Source organism: Triturus cristatus, chromosome 9, assembly GCF_964204655.1.
Source record: "Triturus cristatus chromosome 9, aTriCri1.1, whole genome shotgun sequence".
NCBI lineage: Eukaryota > Metazoa > Chordata > Amphibia > Caudata > Salamandridae > Triturus > Triturus cristatus.
In genome coordinates, this window is record NC_140592.1 from 895,984,360 (window position 1) to 896,009,506 (window position 25,147).

Consider the following 25,147-nt stretch of genomic DNA (forward strand, 5'->3'; position numbering starts at 1 on the left):
ACAGACCACAGGCTCCTCAGATGGTTAATGCAGATAGGGGTGATAAATGTTCGAAATGGTCCATCTCCCCACAGGGAATGGACTTTACGGTGGAACGCCATCCTGGAACAGACAACGCCAATGCTGATGTTCTCTCCACCTTCTTCCGCCTTAGTGAAGAGAACTCCCAAGGGGTTGCATAGCTCTCCCCACTTTCAGCTGGTGAGGCGGACACTTGTTACACCTGGCATCCTTGGCGTGGTTTCCCCTGGATTTTTTGCCTTCCGACCGCCTGTTTTGCTGACTACTTTTTTGCTGACCTTAGTATTCTGGGCACGTTACAACTGCTAACCATTGCTATAGTGCATGATCTCTTTTCCTAAAACATGGTAACATTGGCATCTGCACAACAGGCATATTTAATTTACTTAACAGCCCCTAGTAAAGTGCTCTACATGTGCCCAGAACATATCAATTAAATGCTACTAGTGGGCCTGCAGCACCGATTGTGCCACTCACTCAGGTAGCCCTTTAAACATGTATCAGGTCTGCCATTGCAGAGGCTGTGTGTGCAGTTTTAAAGTGACATTTCGACCTAGCAAGTTAACCCTCTTGCCAGGCCAGCACCTTTCTTTTTAATACATATAAGTCACCACTAAGGTAGGCCCTGGACAGCCCTATGGGAAGCGTACAGTGTATTTAACAGGTTGGACCTGTACTTTTAAGTTTTAGATTCCAAGGTAGTGAAAAACTCTTAAATTCGTTTTTCACTATTGCAAGACTTATTATTATTGTCTTATTACATTTTATAAGTGTAATTTCCAATTGGTAAAAGATAGATATTTCGAGTTTGGTGTCTCTGGACACCCAATTTAAAATCACAACTTATGGTAAAGTTGTATTTTAGGTTGCAAGTCTAAATAAGTCACTTTAAAAATGTTACTTTATCCATTCTGTGCCTCTGCCTGTCTTTGAATACATTTCTGGGGTGGGTGACAGCTGAGCTTTGTGCATTCCCTCTAGACAACCACATATAAAGAGAGCTTAAATGCACCTGATGTTTTGATGTCTGGTTTAAGGAATGGGTAGAATGAGCCTCTAACTCTGTGGATGTTTTTTCAATAGAATTTGAATCCGTGTTCTGGTTTCTGGGTATTTTAGCTATTGAGATGGTGAAGGTGAGCATATGGATGTTGGTCTGGAGTTTAACTGTAATTTCATTGTATTTTCTGGGGAAGAATTATGTTGCATTCTGCTACTCATCCTCTCATTCAGGACATTAACTTTTGATGTTCTGATTTCAATTGCATTTGGATGACGCAGATGCTTCACACCTGGCATTACATGCACCTAGTAGTTGTAATGCTAGGATGTCTCTTTCTTGTCATATCCCATTGTGCAATTATTTATGCTTCTCTTTGCTCTGTGATGTGTGTTTGTCTGGGTGTTTGTTTCTTTATACCTGATTGAGTCATCGTCACTGTTGTGGAGAATCCCTGTTTCCCAATTAATGGCTTTTAAGGGGCCTAGGCTTTTCGGAAATATGGAGGCATGGAGTGGAGGCAATAAAGGGAGGCATGCAGTAAAAAGAGAGGGAAAGCTCAGAGAAAGACCAAAAGAGAGACCAAGAAAAAAGTATTCGGTCCATGCACTAAAATGCAAGGAAAGAAGAAGGATACTTGAGCGAATCAAAATGATGTGAGATTTAAATACTCCTATGTGAAACAAACATAAGAATAGAAATGAATGTCATCAACTTAGGAGCAGGAAAGTTTGAGAGACAATAGAGCCATCCGATCCCAAAGCTCCCTTTGTGTATATGTAATGTATTAGAAGCAATGGGTCTTTCTACAACTAAAGATGCCTGTAATGGAGACATATAAAACAAATATGTTCTTCAGATATTCTTTTGTAGAACTATCAAAAGTAGGAAGCCATCCCAAATCCCACCACCACAACTCAAGATTTTATTTGACCATATTATAAAATATAATTTTGTCACAGAATAGTAATTTTTCTCAAAGACTTTTGCACCAGTAGATTTTTAAAAGAAATGTCTTGAAGAAAGATGTTCGTTTTCAAATTGACAAAAAAAACGAGGCTAGAGTGTGCATATTCCTCCTTTGGGTGTGAACTGTCTAACTCTACTTAATGAGGCCCAGATGTACAAATGTTTTAAGTCAGGTTTGTGTTACTTTTCGATGCAAACCCGAAGCAAAGTGTTCAGGTGGGATTTATGATCCAATTGCGTTCGATTCTATCTCAAAATAACACAAAGTTGCACAATATGCTGCCTTGTATCAAGGGACAGTTCCGTGGGTGGTGCATGGGCATTCCTATGCCACCAACCATGGTCTTTGATATAAACCCCTATCTACAAAGAAATGAATTCACACGTGTGCCAACATCCTGAGCCATTCGTTTTTCACACTTTGCATGTGTGCTGCATTGCACAGCACACATGCAAAGTGGGAACGTCTTAAAACTGAGTTTTCGTACTGTAAGGGACCCCTTCCAATACAAAAACTATGCTTCAGGCAACGCAGACACCCTTACACTATGGCGTAATAGGGTCATAAGAGTTGCATAATAGTGACTGCATTGGCGCATGGCGGCCTAAAGTGGGAGAAAGCAGAACAGCTGCACATCTTAATAGATATAGTGCTGTTTCTCTCTCCCATTCAAGCAACACAGTGCAGCTGCTTTACTTGCTGGCCTGTGTTGCGTGACTTCTATATAAATCTTGGCCCGAATGAGTTTTGTGAAAAACGCATACATTGTGAATAATGACTTTCAAAAAGGGAGTGTTCTCCAATTGTGAGCATTGGCCACTGTGCCATTGTACAGTAACCTTTGTTAGCTGGGCTCATATAAAAAAGATATATAAAAATACACTCGAGCTGAATGTGAAGAAAATAACACCTTGTGAACTTATCTTCCCAGCACCTGCTATAAAGTGAGAGCACCAAATATTCTCACCAACAAGCTATTTCAGGATAAACCTAGTGTCAAATTAACCGCTCAGTGTGATTTTTATTACACCCTAAAGGTTGCTCAATATGATGTGCATGTCAATGTAATTTCTATTTGTAAACTTGAAACTGCAGTTTTTTCCTGTTTTATTTTCCTTACTCCAATTAAATGCAATTAGTCAGGTGCTGTTTCTTTCTCACCTTTCCTCACAGCATGCGCTTAGATTGACAGCTCATGTCATCACCTCGAGCCTGACTTCCTGGTATGGGATTGTGGAGCAGGGGATGCTTTGAACAAGAACCTTAACGTAAGTGGTGACAGACAGCCCTGTATGGTTTTCTAATGGGTAGACCATGTTGATGCTGCCCTGCGTTTGAAGAAAAATGCTTTGTGCTTCTTGCATAATTACAAAATAATGAGTTAAAAGCAAAACATGTAATTTCCATACCATGCCAAAACTAGGTTTACACTGAAACAATGAGAAACCACCCAGTGCATTCAACTTTATACACTGTTGGCCTTATTATGAGTTTTCAGGAGTTATGAGGGGAAATGCGAAGGCAGGGTTGGAAGTGGAGGTGGGTTGGGTTGGGGCAAGAAGGGGAAGTATTATTGATGATAGCTTGAATGGGGAATTACCTAAATGACCCGGATTTACTGTATCCATAAATTAAGGGTTTCACCTATTTTGAGTACTTTTCTTCCCACATTTATCGCCTGCTCAAAGTAGGTAGTACATATGAGTGGGGCTATCAGCAGGTTGCTGTGAGGAGCCCAGGGGGTTGTAAGGGAGTATGAACAGGATAGGATATGTGTTATATGTTCCCTAATTCTGTAGAAGAGGGGGAGGTGATGACTGTGACCACCTTTGACCTCTACTATAGTCCATGAGCCCCAGTGGTTTGGTGAGGAGTGCTTTTGCGAGCTATACATCTCTGCCCGGTGGTCCTTCGTCAATAATCCAGAGTGCGGGAACACCAGGCCAATCTGAATTTACCCGAGTGGTGTTGCCCTTGAAGATACCACTCCGTCCTACTCATAATGAGGGCCTGTGTGTGAACTATCTCAGCACTGAAGGCAGGGTTTATATCAAATCTACGTTGAAACGTATTGAAACAAAAGTTATTTTAAAGGTTTTATATAGCGCTGGCTGGACCCAAGGGTATCAGAGCGCTTTACAAGGGTCACATGAGTAGATATAACAATAGCAAAAACATACAAGGAGGTAGCATACAAGTCCAATTAAAACCATAGGTAACTGCTCCATGTATACGATCTGGTTACAACAAATTACGATATTCAACAGCAAGTCAAGAGAAGAGAGGTAGTCATGGAGAAGGGGGGATAGAGGAGAGGGGGGCAGGATGTAAGAATGGTGAGAGGCTGTGAAGGGGGAGGTAAGGAAAAATCAAGTGTAAAAGTTGGAGGAATAAGGTTCAAGTTATATAAATACGACTTAAATTAGACTTGAAAGATTTAATGACTACAATTCTAGCTTTTTCATGCTTGAAGTAGCCCTCTAGGATTGTTAAGACCTAAATATTTTTGCCATGCTCAAATATTTTTTCCCTAGTCTTCATTTGACATTTATACTATTAAGGACTACCAGCGGCCGAGCACGGAGAAAATGAACCATGTTTTTCAGAAATACTGGATATTGTACTGCACTTAATCAAGAAATGTGCGGTGAAGAAGGTCCATTTCCTAGTTGGATCCTCATGGCCTAGTTCGAAATATTAAAAACCTAAGGAACCGAGCCCAATGTGTTGGAGGTCACTTTCCATGACTGGATAATTGCTTAAACTGGGAACTTATTCTGAGATTCCAAATACTCTTTGAATACAAATTTGGACATCCTAAGTTAAGTTGATGTTTCTCCCACCCTTGGACCTAACCAAGGGTCAATACAGATCTTAATGTGAAAGGTTGGTGCAAGGGTGCCTGCATTGGCACTAGGCTGCCAAAACGTCACCAGCGCAGGGGGAAAGGACAGGAGCGCACCGTACGTTGCATTCCTGCCCTATGCCAAAACCTCATAAATGAGGCCCTTTGTTTTAATTTTCAAAACTGGAGCATTTTGCACTTGGCTATGACATGCTGCATATTTGCTAGGGGCGAAATGAACCTTCACTAATGAGCCACACCATTTTCTTACCTGGATGTGCCTAATGCTCAGTCAGTACCTGCAGCATGAGGGGTAGAGGGGTATGGGTAGGCCACTCCCTAGAAGGAATGTGCGGTGCTCGCAGATTCAGCCTCACGGTCTGTGCACAGTATAGGGCCAGGTGTGCGCTCATCACTCTGATATACATTAACTCCCATTATTCATGTAGGTCGTGAGGTATTAGTGGGTCTTCATCCCCTCACTTATGTGGTCAATGGGGACACAGCTCAAATGGGTGGAACTTTCAGGCTCAATGCATTATAAATCTAACTTTAAATTAGGGGTAAAATGTAATTCTCCACTTTTCTGCCCACAATTTACAGGAGTGGAACAGTTTGGCACGGTGGTAAAGCAAAACATTGTGTGCACATAAATGCATATTAACATTCTAAATCTGTGCTGATAAAAAGATATGCTTTAAGATTCTTGTCTGCTACAGAAGTAGAATAATTATTTGTGTATTTGTGTTCCTACCTTCTGTACTTAAAATGCACCACTTACACTAATTGTTGTAAGGCTTGTGCATTTTCTACGGTGTGTGCCACTTGGGATATGTAATGTGAGCCACAAGACAAAACTTCCCTATGCAACGTTCTAATATATACCGTGCCCTTGCAATGCCCTTGTAGGGCCCAGGAAGCCACATATGAAATAAAGGGGCTCTAAGACGAACCTCCGTCACTAAGTCCGCTCCTGCCTGTAAGAAGGGTGAAATGAAGCGACTAGAAGCCTCCTAATTTGAAGTATGTGCTGTGAAAACGCATTCGCTTGCTCTTGCCTCATGGCGCAACCCGTAGAAAGCAGCATGCGCCATTGGTTGTGGCAGCTTTATAATAGGGCTGGCAGTGCCATCTTCCAGGCACGATGACAAGAAAGGCGGAGGCGATTTGGAATAAAGTTCCTTTTTTAATGAAGCTGTTGAGATTTTTTTCAAATCTAAATTGACATGACCATTAGCATTTTGCTTTCTCTTCTGACACGTAAGTCACATAGCAACATGCACCTCTCCATAGCAACCTCTCTGCTCCTCACACAAAGACAGTCTTGACAGTTAAGGATTCAATAAAAAGTATTCTTAATTAAAAATGATTGATAACAGACTACAAAAAAATATAAAGACAGGCATTTTTTGCAATTCGCTGTTGATGGATGCTTAAAGCTATCCAACTTTTTCCATTATTATTGTCATTATCATAATGCATGAAGGGCCATTATACCTTTACAAACTTTGCATTATCTGTGTTGAGTTGCTGAGAACCGATATGTTGTAAGGAAAGATAAAGTACAAAGTATGAATTGAAAGCATATTGACTAGTGACCTTCATGAATGTCCCCTTATTTTTACGTGACATTAATATCATTGACCAGAATATTTGGGGGGTGTTTTACCTTATTTTGATGCTCAAATGTTCTGAACTCATCTGAACCGTCTGCTACCAAATCCCTCCCTGGAACATACAGCATTAACACCATTGCATTACTGCAAGGAGATGGTGGGACTGACCCAAAACGATACATTTAGGGTCTTGTTATGAGTGCCTCGGAATTCAAGATGGGCTTTTAACAATATTACAAGCCCAATTGCAAAATACAAGCCTGTGGAAACACCACGGACGAGTCATAGTTCTCTGGGAGAATAGTGAGTTACCAGGGGATCAGAACAGTGCTTAATTTGAGCCGGTGCTTTCTGGTGCTCAGAACCGGCACTTAACCAACATGGTTCCCCAGCTTTGAAGTCAACAGCTCTGGCTATTACGCCATATTCTCTCCCCACTTTCATGGTTAGTAATTGGTTATGTTTTAGGCAGCGCTAACGGGAGAAATGGGCTGGTGCAAGCTGCCTCCTGACGAGAGCCCTGGCACTTATGTTTTTTACAAATTAATCACTGCATCAGACCCAGGGTTAACTAGTATCCCACAATTTTCTCTGGGGTCCTTAGGGGTCAATCACTAATCTCTGTTGATTCAACACCTCTGAAAATAAAAAGGACTGCTGGTGTCCTCAAAACAGGGGTGTTGAATTAACAGCCACCACAGCAGGCCATCATAATGAGGCCCTTAGTGATCCCCACACCAACTATGGTCCACCAACAGTTTTTTTCCCCTCCCACATCTGCCTTTGTTCCACAAAGATCTATAACAGAATTATATCAACATAAGATCTCCTTCTGACACATACAGGCAGATGATCAGCCTAGAAAATAATCAATGTTATAATCAGTGTGATTCTAGACATACAGAGCCTAGTGAAAATCCTTCACTTTATGTAGGTAACAGTCTCAATTCTCAGGGTCATAGAATCTGAATTGATGCATTTACAGACTTAGAAATATGGCATTATGAAGTATTTTCTGTATTCATAATTGCGGAGGAATTGAGAGATATGAGCATTTCTGAGAAATGCAACTTGCAGATGTAGACTGACACCCTCAAATGCATGAGTTTGTGGATATTCATCTATTCCCGCAGGCAGTACCCACATCATATGTGAATTGAATCCTGTCAAAGGTAGAAGTAAGTTCACTTTTAGGGTGTAATGGGGAAGAAGAACCTAATATTCATTTAGGGGTGTTGTGCAAGGAGTACCCTTTCCTCTTGTGTGTACTTTTGGAAATCTATTCTGGCTTTGATTTCCAAGCGTCCTTATGGGATTGTTGGTAACAATCATACAATGTACAACTCTGTTCTAAATATAGGAGTCAACCTACACATTTTGGACAAAATCTCTGGCTTTTAGCTTCAGCCTTTGTGAATCACACCAATACGTATTAATGATGACTGAGAGCCTCAGGCACATACAGTTTGCTTTTTTCTGTATGAATTAATATCACGAGGCCTGCTCAGTTAATGAACATCCATGGGCCACTTCTGCTGAAATTCAGCTGAAAGACAGAAAAAAAACTTTTACTGCCATTGCTCCTCTCCACTGATCCACCACAAGTAATTTTCCAAGCAGACAAAAATGCAGTGGCGGCTCCTCCGTTGCATTACAGCCTGTGTGGAGAACATGCCCCTCCCTCCAGCCACTGGCTGAGCGCCGTGTAACAGTGCTTATACTAATCACAATGCTGCATTGCAGTGTTGTGATTGGTATGAGGAGCCTGGCTGTTCTTCCTATACCCGGAGTAAGACACAGGAGAGAAGGAGCAGAGACCAGCCCCCCTTACACCCCAGCCCCCGCGCACCCACCCCACTACCAGTTAACCATGCAGGCTGCCAGTCCAAACATGTCTAAAATAATGGATCGCCTATTTCAATGTTAAGTCCAGAAAATATTCTCTTTTCTACTTATGCAAAAATTATATTTCATAAGTGCACAGGAAGTACTTTAAATAAATAAGAATTCAGAAAATATTGTCATGTTTTAGAACTAACTTGTTCATAAGCCGTCGATGTTTAACTCTATCAATAGTAACAATAGGATCTGCAACTTTAAAACTTCTTTGATTATGGCATGTCAATATATATCATATTATAGGAAATCGAAATCCTAGCTAGAAACTAGTTTTTGAAAGTTGCTGAAAAGCAAAGTAATCGGTATCAGTCACAACACAGTGGGCATAGGAAGTGTAAGACTTATATAAACAAACATTTGGAGATGAGCGGCACCCTGAAAATTTGTAGAGCTGAATCGTGGGTTTTTCATAGAAATTTTAAAGGAATGTGCTGGAAACATAGCATCATTGGTTGCAGTCTCCAAAGGTATACACAATACAACACAACAAATAAAAATGACAGCACAAGAAAAACGAAGGTGAGCACAATAGAAAACAACAAAATAACCACAACTAAGTATAATACAACAACATAACTGCAAAACAATACCAATACATTACACTGAAACATAATAACAACAAAGAATTCACCATGAAGCAACAGGATAAAATAACAAAAAACAACACAATTGCACAATACACAACACAGCACACTATCAACATAACGCACAGCACAACAAAAGGAAACATAACCACAACATAATCACGTTACAAACATAAAGTCACTGCACAAAAACACAAGATAACAACCAACCTAAAATGACAATACAACCCAAAACACCCTACAACAATGCAACCCAAAACAATACAATTAATCAAAAAGAACACAATGTCATAATACAAATTAACACAACATCAGAACACTACACCGAGAAAACACACAAACCACAAACAAAATGAAACACAGTGATTTCAAAAAACAACATACCTCAACAACACAAAAACAATGTCATTGTCATGCTGTTGTTTTGTTGCTGATTTGAGTTTTGTGATATTGTGTTATGTTGAAATATTACTGCTGTGCTTTCTGTTTTAAGAAGTGTTTTGCTGCTAATCTGTGTTATTACGGTACAATTATGTTGTGCAGTGTTGGAAACGGGTAGCGTGGTGCAGAGCGGGTGGGCCAAACTCTGGAGGAACTGTGTAAAGCATCCACGCAGTACACACAGGCGACACACAAGGCAAACTCCAAAAAGAGACGCTACACCAGTTTCTGTAAGAATAACTTTTGTATTGTCAAAACACAAGGTATTAATAGCAATCTCTATACTGCGCCAACTAGCGCTCGGTCAAAATTTACAGGGGCGGAATTATATACATGGCAGGGCCAATCGGGGCCCTGCCGGAACCCTTGCGACATACAGATAGAATGAATGTACGTGAGGAATAAAGGTACAGTCCATCGGCCTCAAACCTGCAATAAAATCATCATGGCATAACATTAAGCATTAGGCCGGAATGCCTGTAATAAAACATCAGGACATCACCATAAGTGTAAACGGCATGAACACCCCGAGGCATGAAAGCTGTAAGGGGACAACATTAGGCAACCACCTGTGGACATAAACAAACAGGCATGAAGCATTCTTCATTAGGGTAAAACGCCAGGCAACATCACATTAGGCATTAACAGATGCATAAGGCATTACTCTCGGGCCTGAACCTGTGGGCATAAAAAGTAGGCAGAGCTCCTGAGGCAGAACACCAACGCTGTCGCCTTATGGAAAAGAACCACTTCACGTTATGAACACTGGCATTAGGGAGACATCATGGCATAAAAACAACATGCATCTCATTAGGCATAAGAATACATTATGCCGTTCATCATTATGCATGAAACATGAGGCTCCTCCCTAGGCATACCTGCCCACCATCAGCCTGGCAACCCTGTGGGGAAAACATTAGGTAACATTATGGGCATAAGGTATTACCAGAGGCATCGTGTCACGTTTAGCAGTGGAACCATTAGGACGTAGCTGTGCCTGTTATACATGCCACCCACGTTACCACTGCCCACTGTCCAGCGGGGCTGTGGGGTATAGCCAGTCCAGGTCGGGCACTGTCCAGTGGAGAGCCCCTCCTCTGGGGCTTGCAAATCAGGAATGCCCCTCCTTTGCAGCTGCCGCTTCAGCGAGGCAGCTGTGTCAGGCCCAAGAAGGAACTGTCCCCAAACAAGGATGGCCCCCCCGGGGCCCTTTGTGCAGCTACAAGGTGGGGTAGGCTCCCGCCTGACTTCCAAACCAGTTCGGGGCTCCCTCGTCCCCACGGGAGCCCCGCACCACCACACTGGCCTCCGCCTTCACCCGGGCCCCCTCCTGGGACCCAGGACTTCGAGGCAGCCTCTGCAAGGCTGCAGACGTCTCCGGGGGCTGCTGGGCCAGCGCGGTGTAGGCTCCCACCTGGCGCCTCTTCAGAGGCCGGCTTCCTGTCCAGGCCGGGCTTCAGTGCAGCTCCACCCACGTCCCGGCCGGGCTGCCTAACTTCCGTGTTGCGTCTGTGGCACGGCCTCTCCCCGGGCCGCAGCGGAGATTTTGGCGGTTCCTCTGCGGGGCAATGAGGGGTAGGCTCCCTCCGAAGGTACGGCACACACACGGGGTAGGCTCCCTCGACTTCCAAACCGCGCTAGAGCGGCAATACGGGTCAGGCTCCCACTGTGGGTGCGCTCGGCGGCCCAGGTCGCAGCGATGCTTTTTCTATTGGCGGCGATATGCGGGGTGGGCTCCCGCCATTGTAAATACGAAGTGGTGCCAAAACCGCGGGGTGGGCACCCGCGACAGTCCTCAAATGCGGGGTAGGCACCCGCTCTTACCCCACGCAGGCAGGGAGGAATCCCACATGCTGGGATTTCCTCGGGGCACTTCGGCAGGTTTAGGGGCAACAGGCAGTGCTCCTCTTCTCCTGGGCGATCAGGACCTAGCGCCGCCTCTGCCAAGCGCTTGATAGCAGGCAGGATAAAGTCACTCTAGCGTAGTGCCCCCCCAGATATAGCGCTCACCTTGCGCAGGGCATGCGGTCAGGGTCCCACGAGGCGCTTGCTGGTTCCTGCCCCCTTGGTTGAGGGTTTCTTGAGGGGGGGTTGAGTTGGTGGCTGAAGGCAGATAAATCAGTCTCTGCAGTTCATCCCTGGGTTCTCCACCCGCCGGTCCAGATCAGTGGGCTAGTCCACTGTTCCTCACACAGCTTGGAAGGCAGCACCTAAGCCCTGTCACTCCCAGTGGTATAGGTCCCTGACTAAGCCCTACCGCCTATGTCTCCTGCGTAGGTTCCCCCAGGTCAGCGTCGCTCCAACTATGGCTCTCCCTCGCCCTGTGGACAGCAGATGGGTGCAGATAAGCTCAGGGCCCAGCACACAGGCCCACGTGGTGGTAACCCCTGTCAGCAGGTCCCCTCTCTCTCAGGTCCACCCTCTGACTGAGCACATGGCAGCCCAGCTCCGCCCTTTATACGCCCCTCACCCCACCTACCAGACAGTGCCAGAAGCTTCTAGAAGCGTCTGGGGAAACTGGTTCTAACTGGCACAGGGGGCGGGGTAGAGCACCCTGGGTGCCAGGCGTCCCTCCAAAAGCTGGGGTTGCTGGGAAATAACAACTAGACTGTTAACCCTGCTCAGTCAGACGGCACAACCACACAGCCATGGCATCCAATTTAATAGTTACATGTTTAAAATGGGGAAACTCAGTCTGCGTACACCATCACACAGCATTCAATATTTGCATTTATATAACATGTGGTTTCCCATAAAAGCGAAACATTTCTGGGAAAAGGGCCAAGTCCAACATGCAGTGATATGTTGTTATTTCTTATATTGCAGTTTTCCAGTATGCTGTGCTTTCTGACTTATTGTCCATGTGTTTTATGGTGTTATGCTGTTATAGTGCAACTGAGTTGTGTATCGCACTTGTTGTCTTATTCCATTCATAAGTGTGTAGTCTTTTGTGTTATAATCTTTAGTTCTCACATTTTTTAATTTATATGTATATTGTATCAGTGTAGTATTTAACTATGATTCATTGCGCCATTTTTCATTACGTTGTAGTTTTATTGGCATTGTTTTGTTGTGTTGGTGCTGTCCTTTCATTGTGTTGTGCTACAGTAATGCAGTATTGTTCATTTGTCATGGTTCAATATGACCGCAGGGTCAGCCCAAATATACACACACATTTAGTCAAATATGTATACAGCCACAAATCCTTGTTTATGATAGAGTGGTAAAAGTTATTTGCACAAAGCACTATTCTATTTTCCACCATGAATGTGTCATTGCATTGACTAGAAAATGTATTGTGATCGAGCTTATATGTCTCACATATGACGATTTCATGGAACTGACGCAAAATATATTGTACAGGTTCAGCATCAATGTAATTTGAATATAGACAACACAAAACCCTAAAGGGCTAGATCACTTAAAGTGAGCCCTGCCAGTACTAATGTTAGACAAAATGCCTGCCACTGTTTTGGGCTGACTTGTGTCTTAAGTGAAGCAGTGCTATTTTACCACTCTAGGCAGTGGTTAATTGTTGCCTGTCACTGGATCTTAAAAGACACCCTGTTTTCAACTGGAATTGTAGCAGAATTTATTGATATATCTGAAGTAAACAATGGACCATAACTCAATAACATAAACAAAGCAAGATACCTATTTGAATAAAATATAAAAAGGCAACACAACAAAACTGTCAAAGCAGAATGCAATACAACAGCCTCAGTATAACACAACATCATAATGCAGCATAAAAATACAAGAATGTAAAAATGAAAAATTACCACCATAAAAAAATGCCACAAAGCAAATGTGAACAAACATTCTTGTCATATAACCAACTCCTGAAAGCTGCTGTCATAATATGGAGGTCATTGCACTAAGTACTGTCTTAAAATATCACCAAGGAAGGAAATTTCAGCCAGTCAAAAAGGTTGTGTGAACTAGACCAAAATCTCTTCATTTCTTGATGTACACCATTTAAAATCGTACTTAACGATCATGAGGTTATGAAGGAGATTATCCACTTAGAATCACACAAGGTTGCCATGAAACCGTTTGCTGCCTGGCTCTTTCTTTTCCATTTAGGCCTTTAAGAGGTTTGGATCTGAGACAAAATCTCCAAGCTTTCTTTTAGGTTAGTCTGCCACTGCTTGGTCTGCTTGATCAAAACCTATCGTTCACAGTCCACCTCAAAACATAGCTATATAGTCTCTGGATGCTTAATTTAGGAATTGCTTTCACCAAACCTTCTTAGAAACAAATATACTATATTATAATATAAATATGAAAAATAAATATCAAATGAAATGAATGAAGTATGAAAGACAATTGAAAGCAATTTACAACAAGTAGATCCAAAATATAGTGTTATCATAAGCTAGATTGATAACTAGGGGAAAGAGGTGTCAATCATGATGGGAGCTGTAGACAACCTCTCAGACATTAATCAATCTAGGTCTTAATAGTAAAAACTGTTTTTTATGAGGCATCATAGACTAACCAATGTAGTTCGGCACAAGTGACAGACGTCCCTTGGAGAAAATGCTAGTGTGTATTTATTGGAGCCAAAACAACATTAAAGCTAAGACATAACTAAGATAATATTCCCTATCCAAGTTAGTAAAATAGAATACAATGACCTGAAAATTACAACATATCAGTTAAGGTGATTAGGACATTCTGAAGAATTAGGAAACAAAGTCAATAGAAATGATTGGGAAACCTACAAGTCAATGTTAATCTGCAGAGTTCCGTAGATCAGTATCTAAGTACCTTTTCAGACCTATCACAATTGAGCAAGGGTTGGTTAAAGCTTTGTGGTTATCCATATCAACTGTTTAACCTTGTACTTTTTTCAAATATCATAATCCTTTAGTGGTACAAGACAAAATGATGTTGACGACCCGGCTCCATCAGGTCAATTAAATACCTTTTGCAGTCACAAAGTTTTGTCAAACTCTGCATTCAGAGATCTAAGTAGGACAAACTTGGGAAAAATTTAAATATTTATTTGAGTAGGCTTTGAACTACATATAGGTGATACAATGGTCAAAAAATCTTTTATTTCCAATTGTATCAAAAGTTGAGCAACTTCTTCCTGGATGCTCAATGACTACCAAACTTTCAGGAACTGAGATATAGGCTTCTCAACACATTTGTCAGATTCACAGCCAATTGTCCACTTCCTAAGGAGCCAGCCGGTTTTCTTCAAAGGACGCCCAGTACACTTTGCTCTATGGGGCCTTTTCATTTGTCTTAGCCCTTGAAAGAAAGAGTTAAACCCACCAACATATATAATATATCATGGCAAGATATGACCAAAACTACAACCTAACTGCAAAATTATACAAAGTAATAAAAAATCATGGATGCATCATGCATCAGGGGTTGTGAGGTCCCAAGTCACTACCACCAATTATCCCTAAAAATAAAAATGCACACATCATCACAGTTTGTGCAAAATCTTAATCACTTAGCAACTGGACACCAGTAAACTACCCCCCAGTAGTCTACAATAAGCATTAGATGTCACAAAAGTTTCTTATTTTCAGATTCCTTTTAACTCTGCATCATCCCACCCCAAATATCTCATCCATGCCCCACATTCTTGCTTCTACAAGCCATTACCTACTCTAGCTTTTCTGCACTGACATTAAAATCTATGGGCCTTGTTAAGAGTTCAGCGGTCCAGTGGATGGCCAAACCTGTGGTGGCGGTCTGCGGGCTGCCAGACTGGCGGTCCACCCGCCACATTAGGACTGTGGCAGTTGGACCACCATGGGACCGCTGCTGCCGCCAGGTATCCATGATCCCTGGTGGTGGCACGGCAGTAGCAGTCTAAGGCCCCTAATATGCTGGTGGTGCTGCTGGGCCACTGCCAAGCATATTAGGAGTTTCCTCACCGCAGCATTTTTCATGGCAGCGTGACAGCCATAAAAAAATTGGCAGTAAGGAAACAAGGGGGAGACCTACAGGGCCAACTTGTGCCTCTATGCCATGTGGTGCATGCAGCGGGGCACCAGGTGTGCCACCCTGTCTGCATGCACCCCATGTTCCTGCACGGAATGAAATGCACAACATTGTGTATTTCGGTCTGTGCATGAACATGATTTGATGTTCTAATTGCGGTGCCTATTTCAAAAGCACCGCTGTGGGAACACCAAAGAACTGTCCGTCAGCGACCTAAAAAGTTGTTATCTGGTGAGCGGTCTGTTTTGGTTTTGGCGGTGTGGGAGTGGGGCAGCATTGTTGCAGCCCCTCTCCCAAACCGCCAAAGTCATAATAAGGCCCTATATCGCCACAAAATCTCCACCAAGCAGACCCAATCACACTCTGCTTCTTTGTCCCCAATGTTGCCTCTCATATGTCCTTCCCACCCGTATGTAGTCCACCAGACTTACCTTATTTACTAAACCTCTTCCAAATTGATAATTTCAATTCTTGAGTATATAGGCCCATCAGGACCTCTGTCTGCATTTTTCAGTTCCCACAGTATTCAGTATGCGGGGTCAAAATTTGAATTAAGCCAGAGTAATGCACATAATTTTGGGAATTTCATGTTATGCTTTTTCTGCAAAATATCCACATTCGTATCGTTTTGCGATTATGTGCCATTCGTAGTAACAATTTTCAGCACATCACACCATTCACAGTAAAAACTTATTGTGAACAACATAATGAAAGCAGCTGTTGTTCGCAATGCTTTGTGTGAATGCATTCTTGTGTCAAAAATTGACTACAGGCCGCATTTCACTTAAAAATATAGTTTAACATGATAGATTTGCCTTTCATATAATTTCGAATACATTTTCTTAAATTTTACATAACTACGCGAAAGCACATTTAGTGAATTTTGTAGTTCCTAGTATTAAGTCGCTAACATTTTGCACAAACTGTGATTTCCACCCTGTGTGACCTCACGTTTCAATCATGACCGTATGTGTGGTTCTTTAAGCTTCTAATGAGCAGCTGCTACACTACTGGTTACTGCTCTCACTGCAGTTCCCTCTTGTCTCTACACCTATCACACTATACGCTCTTCCTTTTAAATGCTTGTGACCACCTTCAGTACCATTGACTCATTAACTATCTCTCAATGCACAATCTACTAAACCTTCTCCTACACCCCCTCATACAGACACCTACACTCCCACAGCCCCACATACACACAAACACCTATTTAACTTGATAACCATTGCCCACAGCAAACACATTTATCCTTTTACTCCATGATCTTTGTGTAGCTTTTGACTCTGATCAACACTATACACTACTGTCCACCATTGTTACTCTTGAAATAAATGGATCAAATCGGGACTAATTCTCATCATGCCTCCATGAGTGCTTTTTGTCATTGTTATTGGGAGCTTCACTCTCATCACCAATTCTACTACCTGCTTGTCTTTCAAGACTTTGTCCTTGCTTCCCTTTCTTTTCCCTCTACACTATCTCTCTTAGCGACATTATCTCCTCATTAAGTTTCTCTTCACCTCTTCACAAATGATATGCAAGTGTATCGATAATTATCAGTCTAGACCTCACATTTTATTATGGCGAGCTACCATTGGATGGTTCTTTGCTTTCTCTTGCTGAACTTAAATCTTCAAAAACTGCTTATTTGCTTACTCAAGGCCAAGCGTCCTACTGAGCCCTAACTTTTTCACTTCTGACATCTTGATTCTATCCCCATTTCCTTGGAGGTTCAATGTGCCATTAACTGTTGCATGTGCTTGGAGTCAATAATATCAACTATTTCAAGTTTCAGGCACAAGCCTTTTGAAAACATTGATTTCATCACTCCTTCACACAACGATAGGCTGAATCAATCAATCAGTTATGTGTAAGATTCCCTATGTCAGCATCATCTTAGTCAGTCTACCACTTTTCTCTTTGTTGTTGGTTCATAAACTAATATACTTGGCCAACAGTCCCTCATAACTGTCCCAGGCATATGCTTCCTCCTTTATCCTTCAAAATGCGTGCAACTTTCTTGCAGAAAACAGACCTTGATTCAAACCTCTGACCTTATTTTTCAAGACAACTCTTCCATACACCTATCCTAAACCATTGTCTAATATATTCTTCAAACACAGCTTACAATCTACAAACAGTAGTCCATTGTACCTCAAACCAAGTTGTCACATTCTATATTCCACCCTGTCACCTTGACAGCTTCTCTGCACTGCATCCCCCTCCAAGTTGATCTGAGCACTACTGTTTCTTAACATGTTAAAGATTACTCAAAACACCTTCTCCAACAGAATTCCAATTCAGCACTCACAATCCCAAATAAAACCACAGTTTTCTGGCCTCTCACCCTCCCAATGTCCAACTTTACACAGTCATCTCCCAACTCTCTAATATATCATATTCTGGGACTGATGTAGCTTGCGGAGTATGGTATGTACTCTGTCATCATCATCAACATCATAAAAAACTTAATTCAATTTAAAAAGTCATAAAAGCACACAGTACTATATTAAATTTCATATGCAATACAAATAACACATCAATAAATACAAAACCCCCTTGCCCAACTGTCAGCAGGCAACACTTATCCATAATGCCTCCTAATGGAAAGTACCCCTCTTATTAAACTTACAACATCTTGACAGATTTTAGGGGAGTTAAGGGATAATTAAAACCTAAAAGCATCTTGGTATGGTAATCTGTCAAGCCAATGGACTTAAATACTCCATTGCCCTGATGGAGTAATTGGACTCCATATTTTGAGGTGTCCGTCAGCCCATTGGATATCTCTTGGCGGCTCCTGTCACTTTCAATATCTTCCTTATTTTCAAAATAAATTCCAAAGTGGGATCTTCTTTTTGCAAATGAAAAAAGAAGCATTGACCTTCTCACCCTGGGAGTTTTCTCCAGGAGTGGGGGATGTCAATAAAATATTTTTACTTTCACTTGCCACCATATTTTGGATGGTGGTGTGGGAGAGTAAAAACTTTTAATTTGTCCTCCCACTCTAAATAGGGTAAGTAGACAAATGAAAACACATTCTCTGCCCCTTAGTCCATTGGGCAGTCTGGCAGAACTTCAGTTTGGCAGAGAGGGTACTCTGTCACAATGGAGTATCCTCTCCACCAAACTTTCAATCAGGTTCCCTGTTTTATCTTCATCCATTCTCGCCATCCACCATATCTTTAACCACACTGCCAAATCTATGTGTCTAGATGTTCTTCATTTTATGTGCAATTTATTTCTGTGGCAGAGATTTTGTGGCAATCTTCTTTTTCTTCAAATGCAAATACATTTGAATAGTTGGAAACTTCCACTAACCCTCCAGGACCCAGAGATCTCTCGTTTTGAAGGAAAGATGATGCTGCTTGTCTTACTATGAAAATTATTCTCCTGGTGCCTCACTTTTTCTAGAACATAGAAAGGGCCAGAGGCTTGGTAAATCTTAGATTCACATTTGGAGCTTTTAATGGGCCCACAAAAAACATTATTACAACTTGTGTAATTTGTAAAATATACAATTTTGTGTTTTGCAAAAATATCAGAATTCATCATTTCATACTATGCAATTTTTTATTTTTTATTTTTTTTACTGTCTAGTCGAGGTCTGCTTGTAGGATAATGGGCTATTGCAACAACCAACATAAGGAGAAATGCTGCGTTTAAAAAAGAAGAAAAATATTCTCCCTCCTAAAATACTGTTATTTCTATTATTTTATATGTGTATTCTATCTTTTTTTCTCAATTCATAAAAAAGGAATGGGAAAGTCTCACAAGACTCTTCTCTTTCTCCTTCGCTCTTTCAGGCATTCTTCTGGGAAAAGACTGGAACCGTGCTTTTCTGCACCAAAGCATTGCCTCAAAAGAAAACAGCTTAATAATAAAATATTGATGTGCACACAATCGATAAACGAAAATAGCAGAAATTAAATATCGGTAACGAATATATTGCCTTCCCATACTTAGCTAATAAAACCACAAATATCAAGAACAAATGTATTGAAGTTTAAAATATAGTTTTTTTTACCAATATCGAAATAAATAACATATAATTCATCAATAATATTGCCTCACACAATATCAACTACAATAAAACTGCTGAAATAATTCCCTCATCATTACTAAAAATACAAATAAGTACTTTCTACATTGAACAAAATAATAAAATAAACATTAAACAACATATACACATATTAAATTTTAAACAATACAAACATTTTATTACATTAACCAAACTAAATATAAATTACCCTCCTAAAGTTTTACTCAATACATAACATCATCAGTAAAATGAAATATGTACAATCTCTATGAACATTTATACAACAGTATGTATATATACTCTCCCTGGGATTAACTTACTGTCCAGAGTCCAACTTCCAGTATACTCATACTAGGGCTGATGTTTACCAGTTTATACGCAAACTTAAGCTTAAGAAACTACATCTGCAAAGGCCCAACGCTAGTCAACCTTTGTCAAGTACATCAAAAGTAGCAGATAAGGAATTGACTGTATTGGTGGTCGCAGACATGAATTTATACCAAGATTTGTGCCAATTGGCTGATGAGAGCGACCAAACAGCCAGGGGGCACTATGCATGAGTGGACAGATCAAACCGGATACCCCCTTCAAGCTCAAGTCTAAATTCATCCCCCTTGTAGCGCGCGATGGATTGGACTCATTTAGTGACCATGTGGTAGGTCAAATTAAAAGGTTAACACTTGCCACGAACAAATGCAAAAGAAGGTATACAAACAATCAAAGAAATTATAATCAACTGATTCTCAAGCTATAAAATGAGGAAGTGATTATACGAACCTCAGACAAAGGGGGAAATATTGTTCTCTGGCCAAAGGAGGAATATTTAAAGGAAGTGTATAGACAGCTAAATGAGATCCAATGCTATAGAAAGAGTACTCCACTTAAATACAAAGCAACCCAAGACTCCTTGTTTAAAAGTTTACTGGGATGGAAAAGCCTGGGACTTTTGAGTTGGGATGAATATAAATACATCAAAAAAGAACATCCACTGGTGCCGTATATTTATTTTATACCAAAAGTCCACAAATGTGTCAATACACCTCCAGGCAGACCAATTATTGCGGCTTGTGATGGGCCATTGGAAAACCTTTCTAAATATATTGATTATTTCCTACAACCCCACATGAAGAGCTTAAAGTCGTATGTACAGGATACCAGTGACTTTTTAACAAAGATCAAGGATTTGTCTTGGGACTCAGATTTATTGCTTGTGACTTTAGATGTATGCTCTCTTTAAACATGTATAAGGCATCAAGATGGATTGAGAGCAGTCGAGTACTTTTTAAACATGAGATCTATGGTATTTGCACAACATACCCGAATGTTATTAGATATGTTATCATTCAGCCTAGAAAATAACCAATTCCTTTTTAATGGCCAGCATTACCAACAAGTACAGGGTGTAGCGATGGGGGCCAGTTTCTCCCCTAGCTACGCCTGCCTTTTTATGGGCTAGTGGGAGGAACTGGTCCTCATGCGTGAATTTGAACATATTTATACCGCCAACATTGTCTCCTGGATGCGCTTTATAGATGATTTGTTTATTGTGTGGCGAGGCAGTGAAGAGAGTGTGGTAAAATTTATAGATGAAATCAATTGTAATGATCTTAATCTTAAGTTTACTTTTAACATCAGTAAGTACTCAGTGACCTTTTTAGATGTTCAAATTCTAATTAACAACAATATTTTAACAACTACCCTTTTTAGAAAACCCACGTCAGGAAATACACTTTTGCACGCATCAAGTGCACACCCTCCACATCTGATTAAGAGCATCCCCTATGGGGAGATGCTCCGCATCCGCCGAATATGTAGTGATCCGGAGGATGCGAAAATTAAACAAATGGAGAGTAGCGCGAGGTTTTTAGCTAGAGGGTATAGCCCCAAAATAGTGCAGGCTGCTATGAAAAAATCCCAAGAAAAGACCAGGGAGGATCTTCTAGTGTACAGATTTAAAAGGCCACAGTTGTCCGTACAGAACAAGATGCAACCGGTCAGGCTTCTCCTAACATATTCCAAACAAGAACATGAGTTGAGGAATATTATTAGACATAATTGGCACTTTATTCAGGATGACCCAGTGATAGGTGCTCTTATGCCTTCAAACCCGGCAATATCCTTCAGAAGATCCAGGAGCATGGGCAATACGTTGGCCAACAATAGTCAGGAGAACTTTCGGAAGGATACTTGGCTTACCACTAGAAAGGGATTCTTCAAATGCCTATTGTGCAGAGCATGCCAGTTTGGTAGCAATAAAAAAACCTATACTACTGCCTTTTCCAGAACAGAGAGGGAAATTAAACAACATCTAACTTGCAAGACGGAATATTGCGTCTATGTTCTGGAATGCGACTGTCATTTAAGGTATATTGGCAGTACAAAACCGGCAGTGCATAAGCGTATTCTGCAGCATCTAAGGGCAATAGCTAATAAGGACCAGAGTTACCCGGTTGCGAGAAATTTCCTGGCGATACATAACAGTAACCCACAACATCTCCGGTACTTTGCAATTGAAGCCATACCATTGGCAAAAAGAGGCGGAGATAGAGAGGCTAAATTGAGCCGCCTGGAAACGAGTTATATTTTAGAATTTGATTCTAAGTCCCCGGGTGGGCTAAATGTAACAGAAGATCTCCATACATTTTTATGAGGGCTTATCAATTTATGTCACACTATTTGTAGCTCAAACAGCAACCCAGTGGATTATAACTCAGATGGAACATACGATGATCCTAATATATGCAATACAAAGGTCATGAGGAATTGCTTTAGATGTATAACACTTAAAAGTCCTTTTATGAAATGACATATTTGTACATAACTTGTATATATATATAAATTTTAGATAATTGGTTTTAGACAGGAGGGTAGTTTCTTATCTTTGTGTCTTTTAACTGATTATATTTAAATTGGGTCCCTGTGTACTTGACATTTACATCACCCCTTCACATGGTACTGAATGATAATTACGTCCACACTAAACTGTAGTTGCAAAATAAATTTGGCCCATACAGGCATATCTACATTTTAATGGACGTATATATGCCATAAATGTTTTTTGCATTAGCACTTTATTAGCACAAGTCACTTTTTTCCAAGTACTGTAGCATATAGTCACTTTAAACAGTTTGGTTATCAACCTTTGAGGCAGGGAGTGTAAGAAAAAGCTGTTTTCTTTAAATTATGATAATAGTTTTTAGCCATACAAATTGACCGATGTACAATATGTTATGGACTCTTATATGGTAATGGTAAACATAGACACCATACCTTGTAGCCCCATGCTTCATAAACAAACTAGTGATTGACTTAAATGAACATATTTGGAGTTGTGGTAACTGACTTGTTATTTATATATATTTTGTTTGGAAAACTTTCTTCCCTGTAATGATTTATCGGGAATATTCGGGAAGATAAAAAGTCTTATTTGGTTTATGTATATTTTTTTCGAGGGAGCACGTTAAGTTGTAGACACTTTGAATGATTTTTTGTACTATCTATGAACAGTAGAAACGAGGCTAGGAATGCATTTATGCTTTCATTATTGGTGACTGTATTGAAATTTTATACTCTTGAAAAGTGATACTATTTAAAGTTGGTAAAAAAGCTTTTTTTCGTATTTGTATTTTACAAGTGTATTTCTTCTATGTTCATTGATTTGTACATGCACTGGCACTTTAAATTCTGGGTTAGTTGCTAAGCGCGGTCATGTGATCAAGGCCGCTTGAACGACCGAAACGCGTCAAGACAAACTGCTGAAATAAAGAGCATTGCAACTTTGATGGTCTGCACTCGACATTTCTGCACAAAGCAGAGGGATAGTGTCACGAGTTGGAGGTGATATATATATATATATATATATATATATATATATATATATATATATATATATATATATATATTCACTGAAAAAACCATAGGTTACAGGGACGTTATAGTTAGTTGGATATTTCATTCATAGAAAGCCAGAGAAATTCCACCGTTATAGTTAGTTTAGCTAACTACAACTCGCGCCCCCGCAATGCACCGCTGATGACATCACATTTTACATCATTCATGTCATGGTCAGTGACCTAACTGATGACATCTCAAATGACATCACTGATGACATCACTGATTACATCATCCAGTGACTGTGTGTCTCTAAAGTTTAAATATGTTTTATATATATGTCAAGGTGTAGTGAAGAATGAGTGGGTGTATAAGTGTCTGGATGGAGGATTTAGTGGGTGTGTGACTCTTTAAGTGAGTGTTTAAATGTGTCTTACTGAATGCATGGGTTAGTGACTAAATTGTGTGAATGTCTGTATCAGTGTGTCAGTTGTTGTGTAAGCTGCTGCATGGGTTGGTGAGTAGCTACATGAGTGTCTATATGGGTTATTGATTGGATGCCTGAGTATCTGTATGAGTGCCTGAATGTTTGTCTGGGTGGGTGGGGGGTGAGTTGCTTTGTGCATAGATGAGTGAGTAGGTGAATCACTGGGTGAATGGGTTCAAGAGTGTGTCTGTGAAGGGCTGCATGGGTGAGTGAGTGTGTGTATGGCTGTGTTGGTGAGTGAATGGATGTCTCAGTGGTATATGTGCGAGTAACTACATATGCGAAAGGCATGATATGTGAATGTTGGAGTATATAAATGACTATACATAAGAGTGAGTGATAGTGATAGTGGCTGTATGGATGAGTGTGTACTTGTATCAGTGATTGTATAAGAGAGTAAGTATGTGTTTGTTTCTGTTTGAATAAGTGATGGTGTGTTTATAACTGTATAGGTGAGTAAATGGATGGAGGTGTGATTGATTCTTTGCATGACTGACTAGGTGTGTGAGTAACTCTGGATAAGTGGCAGTGTGTGAGTGTCTGTATATGTGTATGAGTGCATATGATAGTGTTGTATTGATGAGTGACTGCATGTATGAGTGATTGTATGGATGAATGAGTGGATGTGTGTGTAGACCTAGGAATCAGTGAGTGCGTATTTAGTAACTGGTATTGTTGTGTCGATGGTTTCGAAAATGGTAGTCAGTATTTTAGAGTGGGTGTATCAAAGGTTATATTTGGGTGTGAGGAGGTGCATCAGATTTTCACGTGGATGATGTCATCAGTGATGTCATCAGTGATATCATTTGAGATGTCATCAGTGATGTCACTGACCATGTCAAGAATGATGTAATATGTGAGTCACAAGATGGCTGCCAACACTTCCTGGTTTGGAGTGTTGGCAGCTAATCAGAGTGGAGCTCGTGTCCGGGAGGGTTCACAAATCCACTGCGTCCCTAGATATCGAAACATTTTTAGTTTTGAATTTCTCAGGAACTACTGAACGGATTTACACCATTTAAAAAAAGGGGCTCTTTCTAAAGCAAGACCTACCTTTTTGCCAAATTTGGTGTAATCCGTTCAGCAGTTTGGGCTGTAGCTTTGTCTAAAGTTTCCTATGGAAAATTAAATGGGAAAACGTGTTTTGGGACCCCCCTCTTTTCTCGGCCCCCGCTTGACGAATCTCCCCAAAACTTTCAAGACAGGAGCTGACCGAAGCAGTTCACTAGTTTTGAAACTTTTGCGAAGATTCATCAACTGGTCGCCAAAGTTATTAGGAAAACAAAAAACGCTTTTCCTATGGAAACTAGGTCCTAACTATAACTACCTACGGACGACTGCCAGTAGGTATATATATATATATATATATATATATATATATATATATATATATATATATATGATAGCCAAAATCCTGGAGCGATCCTTGATGGGATCCAAA